Genomic DNA, 9960 nt, shown 5'->3' with positions numbered 1-9960 from the left:
GAGCACCCTGCGACAAAGAAACAAAACACACGTGTTAAGTTCAAAACATCGTGGCTTTTTTTCCTCCCACGATTTCCCTTCCTGATGGCTGGTGCGCGGGTGGGCAGCTGACGCAGCCCCGGGACCGTGTGCGTAGCCTCGACCGGGGCCGCTGAGCTCCCATACGGCTTTTTTTTTTTTTTTTTTTAATTTATTTTTATTTTGGCTTTATTTTTAGGCACCGGGAGCGGCTGAGGCCACACAGCCGCCGAAATGAGCGAGCCTCGTTGTGCTCAGCAGCTGAGCTCTGCTGCCTGCTCTGCGGCTGCGGTTCCCTCAGCGAAGGCTTTGAGGTTCTCCGACTCGTGTTAGGCGATGCATTCCTGCACCATTCACATCGAATGGGGAGGCTTGACGCGGAAAAAAAGCAAAAAAAAAAAAAAAACACCAAACAATTGATTCAAAGATTGAAGCCGAAATTCCTTTAAGTGGTATATTCTTTATTGCAGCGCTGGATGCACGGGGGATCTCTCCACCTATCGTGCATACCCAAAGCGGAAAGCAGTCTTGAATTTATACAATCAATCTATCAATATTCTACAAGCACCTATACATATGCATTACCTATCCCCGCCTTCCCTCGCTTCTCATGCTACTTAGCCTTTTGGCACCTTGCGCCTGCGTAGAGCCTCCCAAGAATTGTGGGCAGGGGTCTTTGGGACGTGGGCAGGGGTCTTTGGGAGGAAGACCCCGAGTCTTCCTCACAGTGTACTTTTCACCTTTGGTCAGGAATCTGCTGAATTGGCACGTTTCTTAATTGCGAGAGCTGGTTGTTGCCAATTCTTCCGTTTGTTGTATCTTTATAATGAATTCCAATGTCCAGTTTTGAGATTTATAGTCCTTCCATTTGTTTCTCTGTCCGTCTGCCGCTTCCTTATCATGAGTTCCAGTGTCTTGTTTCGAGATATACAGTCCATGTCTGGGGATTGTCCTTGCCTCCCCAATGCCTCCCCAATACCTCCTTAATCAATCCCCCCTTTTCTTTTCCCATGCAAATTCTTTTGCATCAGATACTTTCATTATTTACAGTAACAAAACAACGCAGGCATCTAAACAACATGCACACAAATATTCCTAACACTACTAATGTTATAGAGCAATGAACACTTGTTTCAAACATTGGAAATTGGGCAACCAGGAGGTTAACTTATTCCATATTTCACTAAAACTCCATGAAAGATCATCTTTACTGATCTCATGAAGGACCCTTGTCTGCTTCCATATTTCTTCCAGGTCGGTAGAGATCCTTCCACTCTGATCTACATACACACAACAACTTGTATTTATTACTGTACAGACTCCCCCTTGAGCGGCCAGTAACAAGTCTAGGGCCATCCGATTTTGTAATACTACCTGTGATAAACTAGATATCTCTTCTTGTTGAGCCTTTATAGCATCCAGAGTTTTGTTTTCTAACTTCTCTATAATTGCAGAAATATTAACTATCGCCTTTTCCAATTCACTTACTCCTAACCATGGGATAAACCATCGAACAAAACTATGAAAAGCGCTGTGTCTCTCTATCAATGGATTGTTAATTTTTCGTCTAATTCTCCGGATATGATTTCTCAAATAACCTCGAGGCGCTACATCATGTATGGTCAAATTGGGGACTACTGCTCCAAGAGTGCAAGTTCCCTTCCAATTCTCGGGCAAGACCTTACGGGCTGTATCATTGCATAGCCAATACCACCCTTTTCCTTCTGGAACCGGCCAGCTGGTTGAATTTGCCCAGCCGCTAGTCGTACTAATATCAATTGTTCGATTACAAGATGTCTGATTTCCCACATAAGTAGTATCCGCATTTATACAATCCTGTTTTCCCATACCCCTAGGTGGGTTACACCTTTGTACACATACATAGTAAGATTCCAACGGCACAAAGCTACTCACTTCTAGTTCCAAAACTTCTTCATATTTTCGACCCCAAGATGTGTTTTCCCACAAATTAGTCCAAGGTAAGTTTGCAGGCAAGGGAATCCTGATTAACGATACACCCTTATTCCCATGCTGTGGCAGATGGGTGCATACCCAACAGTTTGTCTTATTAATTACTTGAGAAATTGTTTGTATCAGGGACAGGTGTAAGTTCTCATCCCAAACTGCCCACCCCGAATCTGAGAACCACACCCCTGCAATCATTAGGATCTGGAAAACCATAATTTTGTTGGTCCAATTGGAGTGGTGGTCCATATTCTTGCCAGGGCCTTCTTCACCCTTGAATCGTGGATCCAAGCTGCTTGCTCCTTAATCTTAATGGCGGTGTGTGTTGTCAGTAATACCTGGTATGGTCCCGTCCACTTTCCTTCCGTTTTTCCTCTAGGGGTTGTCCTGAAAAAGTCTTTATATATATAATCCCTGAGCTTAAAAGGGTGGATTGGTTGATCCAACCGTCTAGCCCAGGTCCTGAGAACAAATTTATGGACTTTATTTAATTATTTCTGAAGTTCAGTTATATATGCATATAAATATTCTAATCCTAACTGCGTTTGATACTATGAGCCATGTCAAATTAGAGGGTATTATTATGTGGTTATCTTTTAAATATACTCGTCCATCTGGTTTCATTTTACCTTTCAAATCTTCAATTAATTTTAAGTCTTCTTTTGTATAATTTGGATATAGTTTGGATTTTACCGTCTGGTATCAAAGACAATGCCTTCACCTCAGTTATTTCAGCTGCCCGCTTAGCCTTTGCCAATCGATTTCCAATTTCCAAATCGGTGTTCCCCTTTTGGTGTCCCTGACAATGCATGATAGCTACCTTTTCTGGTTGTTTTACAGCCTCTAACAATTTTTAAATTTCTTCTTTCCAAATTGCTCCATGAGCATGTACCATGCCGAATGTATATTTAGAATCTGTCCAAATATTTATTTTCCTTCCTGCTGCTAGTTCCCGTGCTCGCATAAGAGCAACTGTCTCTGCTTTCTGGGTGGACGTCCCAGGGGTAATGGTTTGGACTTGATTACCTGTTGAGTGGTTGTAATGGCGTACCCTGCCTTACGTTGTCCTTGTTTCACAAAGCTGCTTCCATCAGTATACCAAGATTCGTCAGCATCTTCTAAAAGTTCTTCCTTAAGATCGGGTCGATTAGAATACACAGTCTCCATTGTTTCTATACAGTCATGGGTTATGGGTTGATCCAGAGTTCCACTAAGGAAAGAAGCTGGATTTACGATGTTAATGACCACAATTCCCACATCATCTTGTTCTACTAATATTGCTTGATATTTTAAAATCATCAATTCTTGTTTAAGTTGTTTAAAGACTTTTTGTGCTTCTCCAGTCCAGACTAACTTTGACTGGTTAATCTTTATCAATTCACATAGAGGCTTTACCAATCGTCCATAATTATAAATCCAAAGGCGACACCAACCTGTCATTCCTAAAAAGGTTTGTAGCTCCTTTACCGTTTGAGGTTCTGGAGTCCGGCAAATGACTTCCTTATGTTCAGTTCCTAGTTCTCGTCGTCCTCCCGAAATTTCAAATCCCAGATAGGTCACACTTTGTTGAGCCAGCTGGACTTTCTGTCAAGAGACTTGATATCCATTTTAAACCCAGAAAATTAAGAAAACTTATAGTCCATTGAAGACAGCTCCCTTTAGTCTCGGTAGCTATTAAGAGATCATCTACATATTGTAACAAAGCACCTTCAGTGTCCGGAGGCATCCATGTTTCGAGTTCCCTTGCTAATTGGTTTCCAAAAATAGTGGGGCTATTCTTGAATCCTTGAGGTAGTAATGTCCACGTAAGCTGCGTCTTTCTGCCTGAATTGGGATTTTCCCATTCAAAGGCAAATGGGTTTTGGCTTTCTGTGGCTAAGCCTAGGCAGAAGAAGGCGTCTTTTAAATCCAGTACGGTAAACCAGACTTGACTATTCTTTAATTTAGTCGGCAAAGTATAAGGGTTTGCCACTACTGGATGTATATCCTCAGTGATTTTACTTATGGCCCTCAAATCCTGAACTAACCTATAGCTTTTTTCATCTGCCTTTTTAATTGGCAATATGGGTGTATTGTATTCTGATTCACATTCAATCAATAATCCATACTGTAAAAATTTATCAATTATCTCATTAATTCCTTTCCTATCTTCTATCCTCAAAGGATATTACTTAACCTTAACGGGTTTCTCTCCTGGCTTTTATTTAATAATTATTAAGGTCACATTTTTGCTCTTCCAGGGACTTCGGTAGCCCAAACTCCTGGACATATTGATCTGTGATCTCTAAAGGTATTTCACTTTTAGGGTCAGTTTGTATTAGTGCCAAGCTTAACACATTTATTAGTTGTTCTTCTCCTATTCTTAATTTCATTTTCCCTTTTTCAACGACAATTTCTGCTCCTAATTGCTCTAATAAATCTCTACCTAAGAGTGCCCATGAGGAGTTAGGCGTATATAAAAATCTGTGTATGCCCCATTGTTTCCCTAACTTGTACTTCAAAGGTTCACAAAAATAAGCCTTTTCGGTTACACCTTGTCCTGGTTTCAGTTAGAATAGAGTTAATTTTCTTCCTAGTAGCTGGTGGAATGCTGTGTTTTGGCTTAGGATGAGAAGAGTGTTGATAACACCCTGATGTTTTAATTGTTGCAGAGCAGTGCTTACACCAAGCCAAGGGCATCTCAGCTTCTTGCTCTGTCCTGCCAACGGGCAGGCTGGGGGTGCAGTAAGAGCTGGGAAGGGACAGACCCAGGACAGGTGACCCAAACTAGCCAAAGGGGTATTCCATACCATCTGGGGTCATGCTGAACAATATGTAGGGGTGGCTAGCCGGGGGAGGGGGCCGGACTGCTCGGGGTTAGGCAGTCATTGGTCAGCGGGTGGTGAGCAATTGCATCGTGCATCACTTGTTTGTACACATTATTAGTAGTGGTACTATTATCATCACTGTATTATTACTATTATTATTATTATTATTTTGTCTTATTAAACTGTCTTTATCTCAACTCACGGGCTTCACTTTCCATTTCTCTCCCCCATCCCAGAGAGGGAGGGGGAGGGGGAGCGAACGGCTGCGTGGTGTTTAGCTGCCAGCCGGGTTAAACCACAACACACCTTTTACCCTAACATAATAATTCTGTGAAGGCATTAATGCTTGATTTAGAACTGAATACGTTGCCCCATATCAATAAGAAATTTCACTTCCATTCCTCCCCTAGCTTCATTATAATCAGTGGAGGATTCGCTAGGGTAGATTCCCCAGGTCCCCGTTATTCCTGTTGAAATCAGGGACCAATGATTACCCTAGAAAAAGGCTAGTCAATTTGTCCTCCGAAGCCAGGTCCAAACCGTTTTGTTTTATTTATTTATTTATTTATTTTCATTACATTTCAGAGTTGGTCCAAAAATTCCATAGGGGTTTCTTTTAGACCTTGTTGGAAGCATATTCTCAATTCCCAATTCATCCAGATTTTAGTATTTACTTAGCCGTTCATAATTTTAGGGATGATTAGGGTCTCAGTGGGGTCGGTCAGGGGAATGCAGTTGTCCACAGTTCCCTGAGCGGTCCCATCGGTCCCATCGGTAATCTGAGCTCGCACATGAACTCAGGTTGTTTTAAGAGTTAACTGCTTTTCTGTTTCCATAACAACTCTCTCTCGGACCCATCAGGATCCATTTGCCCCAAAGGGCTAACACCCATTCATTTAAGATCTCTGCCTAGAGCAGAGGCAGAACTATTAACATTCCTACATCCTCTTTCCCTGCTCATTCAACTTCAAACACCTTTAACACTTTCAACAACCCTTTTAACACTTCCTTTATCTTTCTCCAGCCTGTACTTCTCTAATGCCAACATCAAAGGCTCAGTCAGGGGCCAACTTAATTCCGTACCTTTTCCCACCAAGATGCTGAAACAACATCAGTATACAACATTTCATCCTATTCTCCTTCTCAAAACCAACATTAACTGTAGCAAAACATTAGAGTTTAAAGTTCCATTTAGGGGCCACTTTTCTCCACATTCCAGCTTATAAAGCGGCCACCATTGATTACAATATTTTATCAATGTTTTCCTGTTCACACTTCCACCGGCAGATCCTCCAATATCCTTCCAGTGACTCAAAACACATCCTAACGCACTGTTCTTTAAAATTTCACTGCTTGTGTGCCCCCCCATTTTCCAGTTCACACTTTCAGAATACACATATCACTTACAAAAATGTGGGCATGCAGGTATCTTTCAATAGCGATGTCACGAAACTATTACTATTACCAGGAATATTGCCAAAATCACAATAACAATAATCAGAGTCAAATTCCACATGCCAGTCAGAAAACCAAAATATGTAATACCGTAACGATATCTTTCTTATAACAATGCCATGAACCTACTATTATCACCAAGAATATAGCCAAAATCACAGTAACAATAACCAGAGTTAAATACCACACTCCATGAGTCAGAAAACCGAAATAGGCAACGCAATTCCAGATGGACCTTAAAGCGAGCTCCTTCCTTAAGGTCCCCAAACATATACTTATGGTGCTAACCACAAAGTATATACCAAACACTGCCTCGCAGAAGATCACCTGCTGACTTACAGACAGCTCCAGACGACCGGTCTACCAGAAAACCAAACCAGAATAAAGAATATACTCACTTACAATGATGGGGTCCTTGTCTGCCTCCGCAGTGATCCGGTGAGTCGAGGAGTCCCTCCGGGAAATCCCGGGGGTACCCTAGGGAGTCCTGTCCCCAGCGGGTCCTGTGGTCCGGCAGAGAGGTGGTCCCATCTGGGGTGCCAGATTGATTCAAAGATCGAAGCCGAAATTCCTTTAAGTGGTATATTCTTTATTGCAGCGCTGGATGCACGGGGGATCTCTCCACCTATCGTGCATACCCAAAGCGGAAAGCAGTCTTGAATTTATACAATCAATCTATCAATATTCTACAAGCACCTATACATATGCATTACCTATCCCCGCCTTCCCTCGCTTCTCATGCTACTTAGCCTTTTGGCACCTTGCGCCTGCGTAGAGCCTCCCAAGAATTGTGGGCAGGGGTCTTTGGGACGTGGGCAGGGGTCTTTGGGAGGAAGACCCCGAGTCTTCCTCACAGTGTACTTTTCACCTTTGGTCAGGAATCTGCTGAATTGGCACGTTTCTTAATTGCGAGAGCTGGTTGTTGCCAATTCTTCCGTTTGTTGTATCTTTATAATGAATTCCAATGTCCAGTTTTGAGATTTATAGTCCTTCCATTTGTTTCTCTGTCCGTCTGCCGCTTCCTTATCATGAGTTCCAGTGTCTTGTTTCGAGATATACAGTCCATGTCTGGGGATTGTCCTTGCCTCCCCAATGCCTCCCCAATACCTCCTTAATCACAATAAACTTAAAACCTTTGCAGCCCTTCCTCCCCTCAGCGCTCCCCTTCCTTCCCCTCGCCGTTCCCTCACGGACCGCGCTCTCCGCACCCACCCCGCCGCTTTCTCCACAGCCTAAACTGAAACAAAACGCAAAGCCCTCGAAGCCGGGACCAGCAAGGAGGGCTCAGCACCCGTCCCTGCGGGACTCGGAGCTTGCTCGGAACCTGTTCTGAGATTTTGTTTTTTCTACTTGCATCTTTATCTTAAAATTTCCATTTACAGTACAGAAATGGAAAAAGTCTAAGAAGAGCCCATATTGCTTTTTAAAATTATAAAGTTATGTTTTCCAGTAACTTGAATTGTAATTTTGTAAAAGAATTTAATCAAGACCTTAGGAGCCATACCTTTACATCTCATGTATGTGATATTTTGGTGTCAAAGTTGTTCCTACAGCACACGCTTTAAACAAGGAGTCAAATATTGCTGTCTTGTTTATTTTACAATGCAAGGGTCATGCGTATTTAGGAGAAGGCTGCAGAAGAACAGTGTTACTGATTATTGGACGGAGGATTTGAAAATGGAATGTTATAAGCTTAAAGTGCACTATCTTCCTTTTTATATACAGGTATTTTGTGTTTTGAAATCCATCTGTTAAGTGTACAACAACGAAGAAAAACGTACCTAGTTTTTCATGTGGATGAGGGGTTTTTAATTTCACATTTTTACAAACCTGCAATTAAAGAGTATATAGAAGTAGCACCTTTATAACCAGCAAAAAAATTAAAAAAATCAGACATCTATTGGCAAAGAGCTAAGACTACAAATGAATTGGTATACCAAAGGAAAGAAAAAGAAGTTTGTTAAATAAAAGAAGTTTATGAAATGGGCCATGGAATTTATTTCTTCGATTTAAATTAATTATGTGGGACATTTCTTGGGTTTTCTTTTGGCAGAACTTTGCTGGAAATTTAAGAAATGTCTCCATTTTCCTGTACTTTCCACTCTAAAAGTGTTTTGAAAAAAAAAAAAGAAAAAAAAAAAGTGTCACTGTTGTCAGACCCTGCTTATGCTGGTAGTGTATATAAGACTGTCCACTGAAAAAGGTATAAAACTGCATTAAGTTTGAAAAGAAGATTGGTAATATTAATTATTAATTATCAGTAATATTAATTATTAACTATTTAGTAATTTGAATAATTATCAATTAATAATTATTTAGTAATATTAATTATTAGTAATATTGGTCTGTATTCTGAACCCGTAGACAAAATGTTAAAATGCAAAGAGGCGGTATTAAATGCAAACATCTACTATGGTGTAAGATTTTTCTTAATGAGATGTTTTTAATTTAAAGATATACGTAAAAGTATGCAAAAAGCAAGTGTGTTTGTTTAGGTTTACTTGATAGAAATTTCTGTAAATTGTATTTTATATGACAAAATATATCACTGTACATTAAAATATGGGACTTCACAGGTTTTTGTTACTATAAGTAGAATAAACATCTACAGTGAAACGTTGTCCATTTCTTAAATCTGTACATGTGTATTATTTTCTAACTAGCTTTGCTACTTCTCAACATGCCACCACAAGAGGCTGATGGCACACAAGTTTCATTTCCATCTGTTTAACAAAAGGTATTTGACAGGATGCCACCACACCCAACTGATACTTACTTGTAGGTGTTCTGAAAAACATGTGAAAGTCTGTTCTTGTGATTTTTTCTCTCAGTTCTAACACATGCCCTAATTTATTCTCAAGATTTTGTTGTTTGAGTTACTTTCAGATTTTACACCAAAAAGATCTGGAGAAATGAATAATTAAGTAATCTATTTTGGCGTTGAGCTGTGGAAATACTAGATTCCCGAACCTTTCATTGTTGTGAAATAGATAGGTGAAAGTTTTATTTTTCCTTATAGGAAATGCTCTTTTATCTCAGATTAGTTTGGAGAATCTGTTCACCGTTAAGGAACCCTAAATGCACCTCGCTCATTTTCATGGCATGATGCGGTAATACCACTTGACAACTCCAGAAGACTGGAAAGGGGCTTTTGAGTCGGTTTACACACCGACCGTGTAAGTTTTTACACACAGGTGCATTCCCAAGGCGTTTACCTCCACCGTACCTGCGTGTAGCAGGCTCCTGCCTCCAGTGCAGCGGAGACGTGCTCCTCGGGGGGGGGGGGGGGGGGGGGAGGGCAGAAAGGGAGGAGAGAGCACCCTGCGACAAAGAAACAAAACACACGTGTTAAGTTCAAAACATCGTGGCTTTTTTTCCTCCCACGATTTCCCCTCCTGATGGCTGGTGCGCGGGTGGGCAGCTGACGCAGCCCCGGGACCGTGTGCGTAGCCCCGGCCGGGGCCGCTGAGCTCCCATACGGCTTTTTTTTTTTTTTTTTTTTTAATTTATTTTTATTTTGGCTTTATTTTTAGGCACCGGGAGCGGCTGAGGCCACACAGCCGCCGAAATGAGCGAGCCTCGTTGTGCTCAGCAGCTGAGCTCTGCTGCCTGCTCTGCGGCTGCGGTTCCCTCAGCGAAGGCTTTGAGGTTCTCCGACTCGTGTTAGGCGATGCATTCCTGCACCATTCGCATCGAATGGGGAGGCTTAACGCGG

The 9960-nt window shown here is 41.6% G+C and overlaps 2 long non-coding RNA genes across 2 annotated transcripts in view; one reads left to right on the top strand and one right to left on the bottom strand.

Moving 5' to 3' along the window:
* The window catches only part of LOC137858008 (uncharacterized), a 445999-nt gene that overhangs the window by 270231 nt on the left and 165808 nt on the right, over positions 1-9960 (top strand). The gene's annotated exons all lie outside the window — the stretch shown is intronic.
* Positions 459-9960, bottom strand: part of LOC137858009 (uncharacterized) — a 187043-nt gene continuing 177541 nt past the window's right edge. The window contains exon 2 of the long non-coding RNA XR_011097471.1: positions 459-2171. This is a non-coding gene — a long non-coding RNA (uncharacterized lncRNA). The remainder of the gene's footprint in view (positions 2172-9960) is intronic.

This window comes from Anas acuta, chromosome 5, assembly GCF_963932015.1.
Source record: "Anas acuta chromosome 5, bAnaAcu1.1, whole genome shotgun sequence".
Taxonomy (NCBI): Eukaryota; Metazoa; Chordata; class Aves; order Anseriformes; family Anatidae; genus Anas; species Anas acuta.
This window is presented reverse-complemented; position numbering and strand designations above follow the sequence as displayed.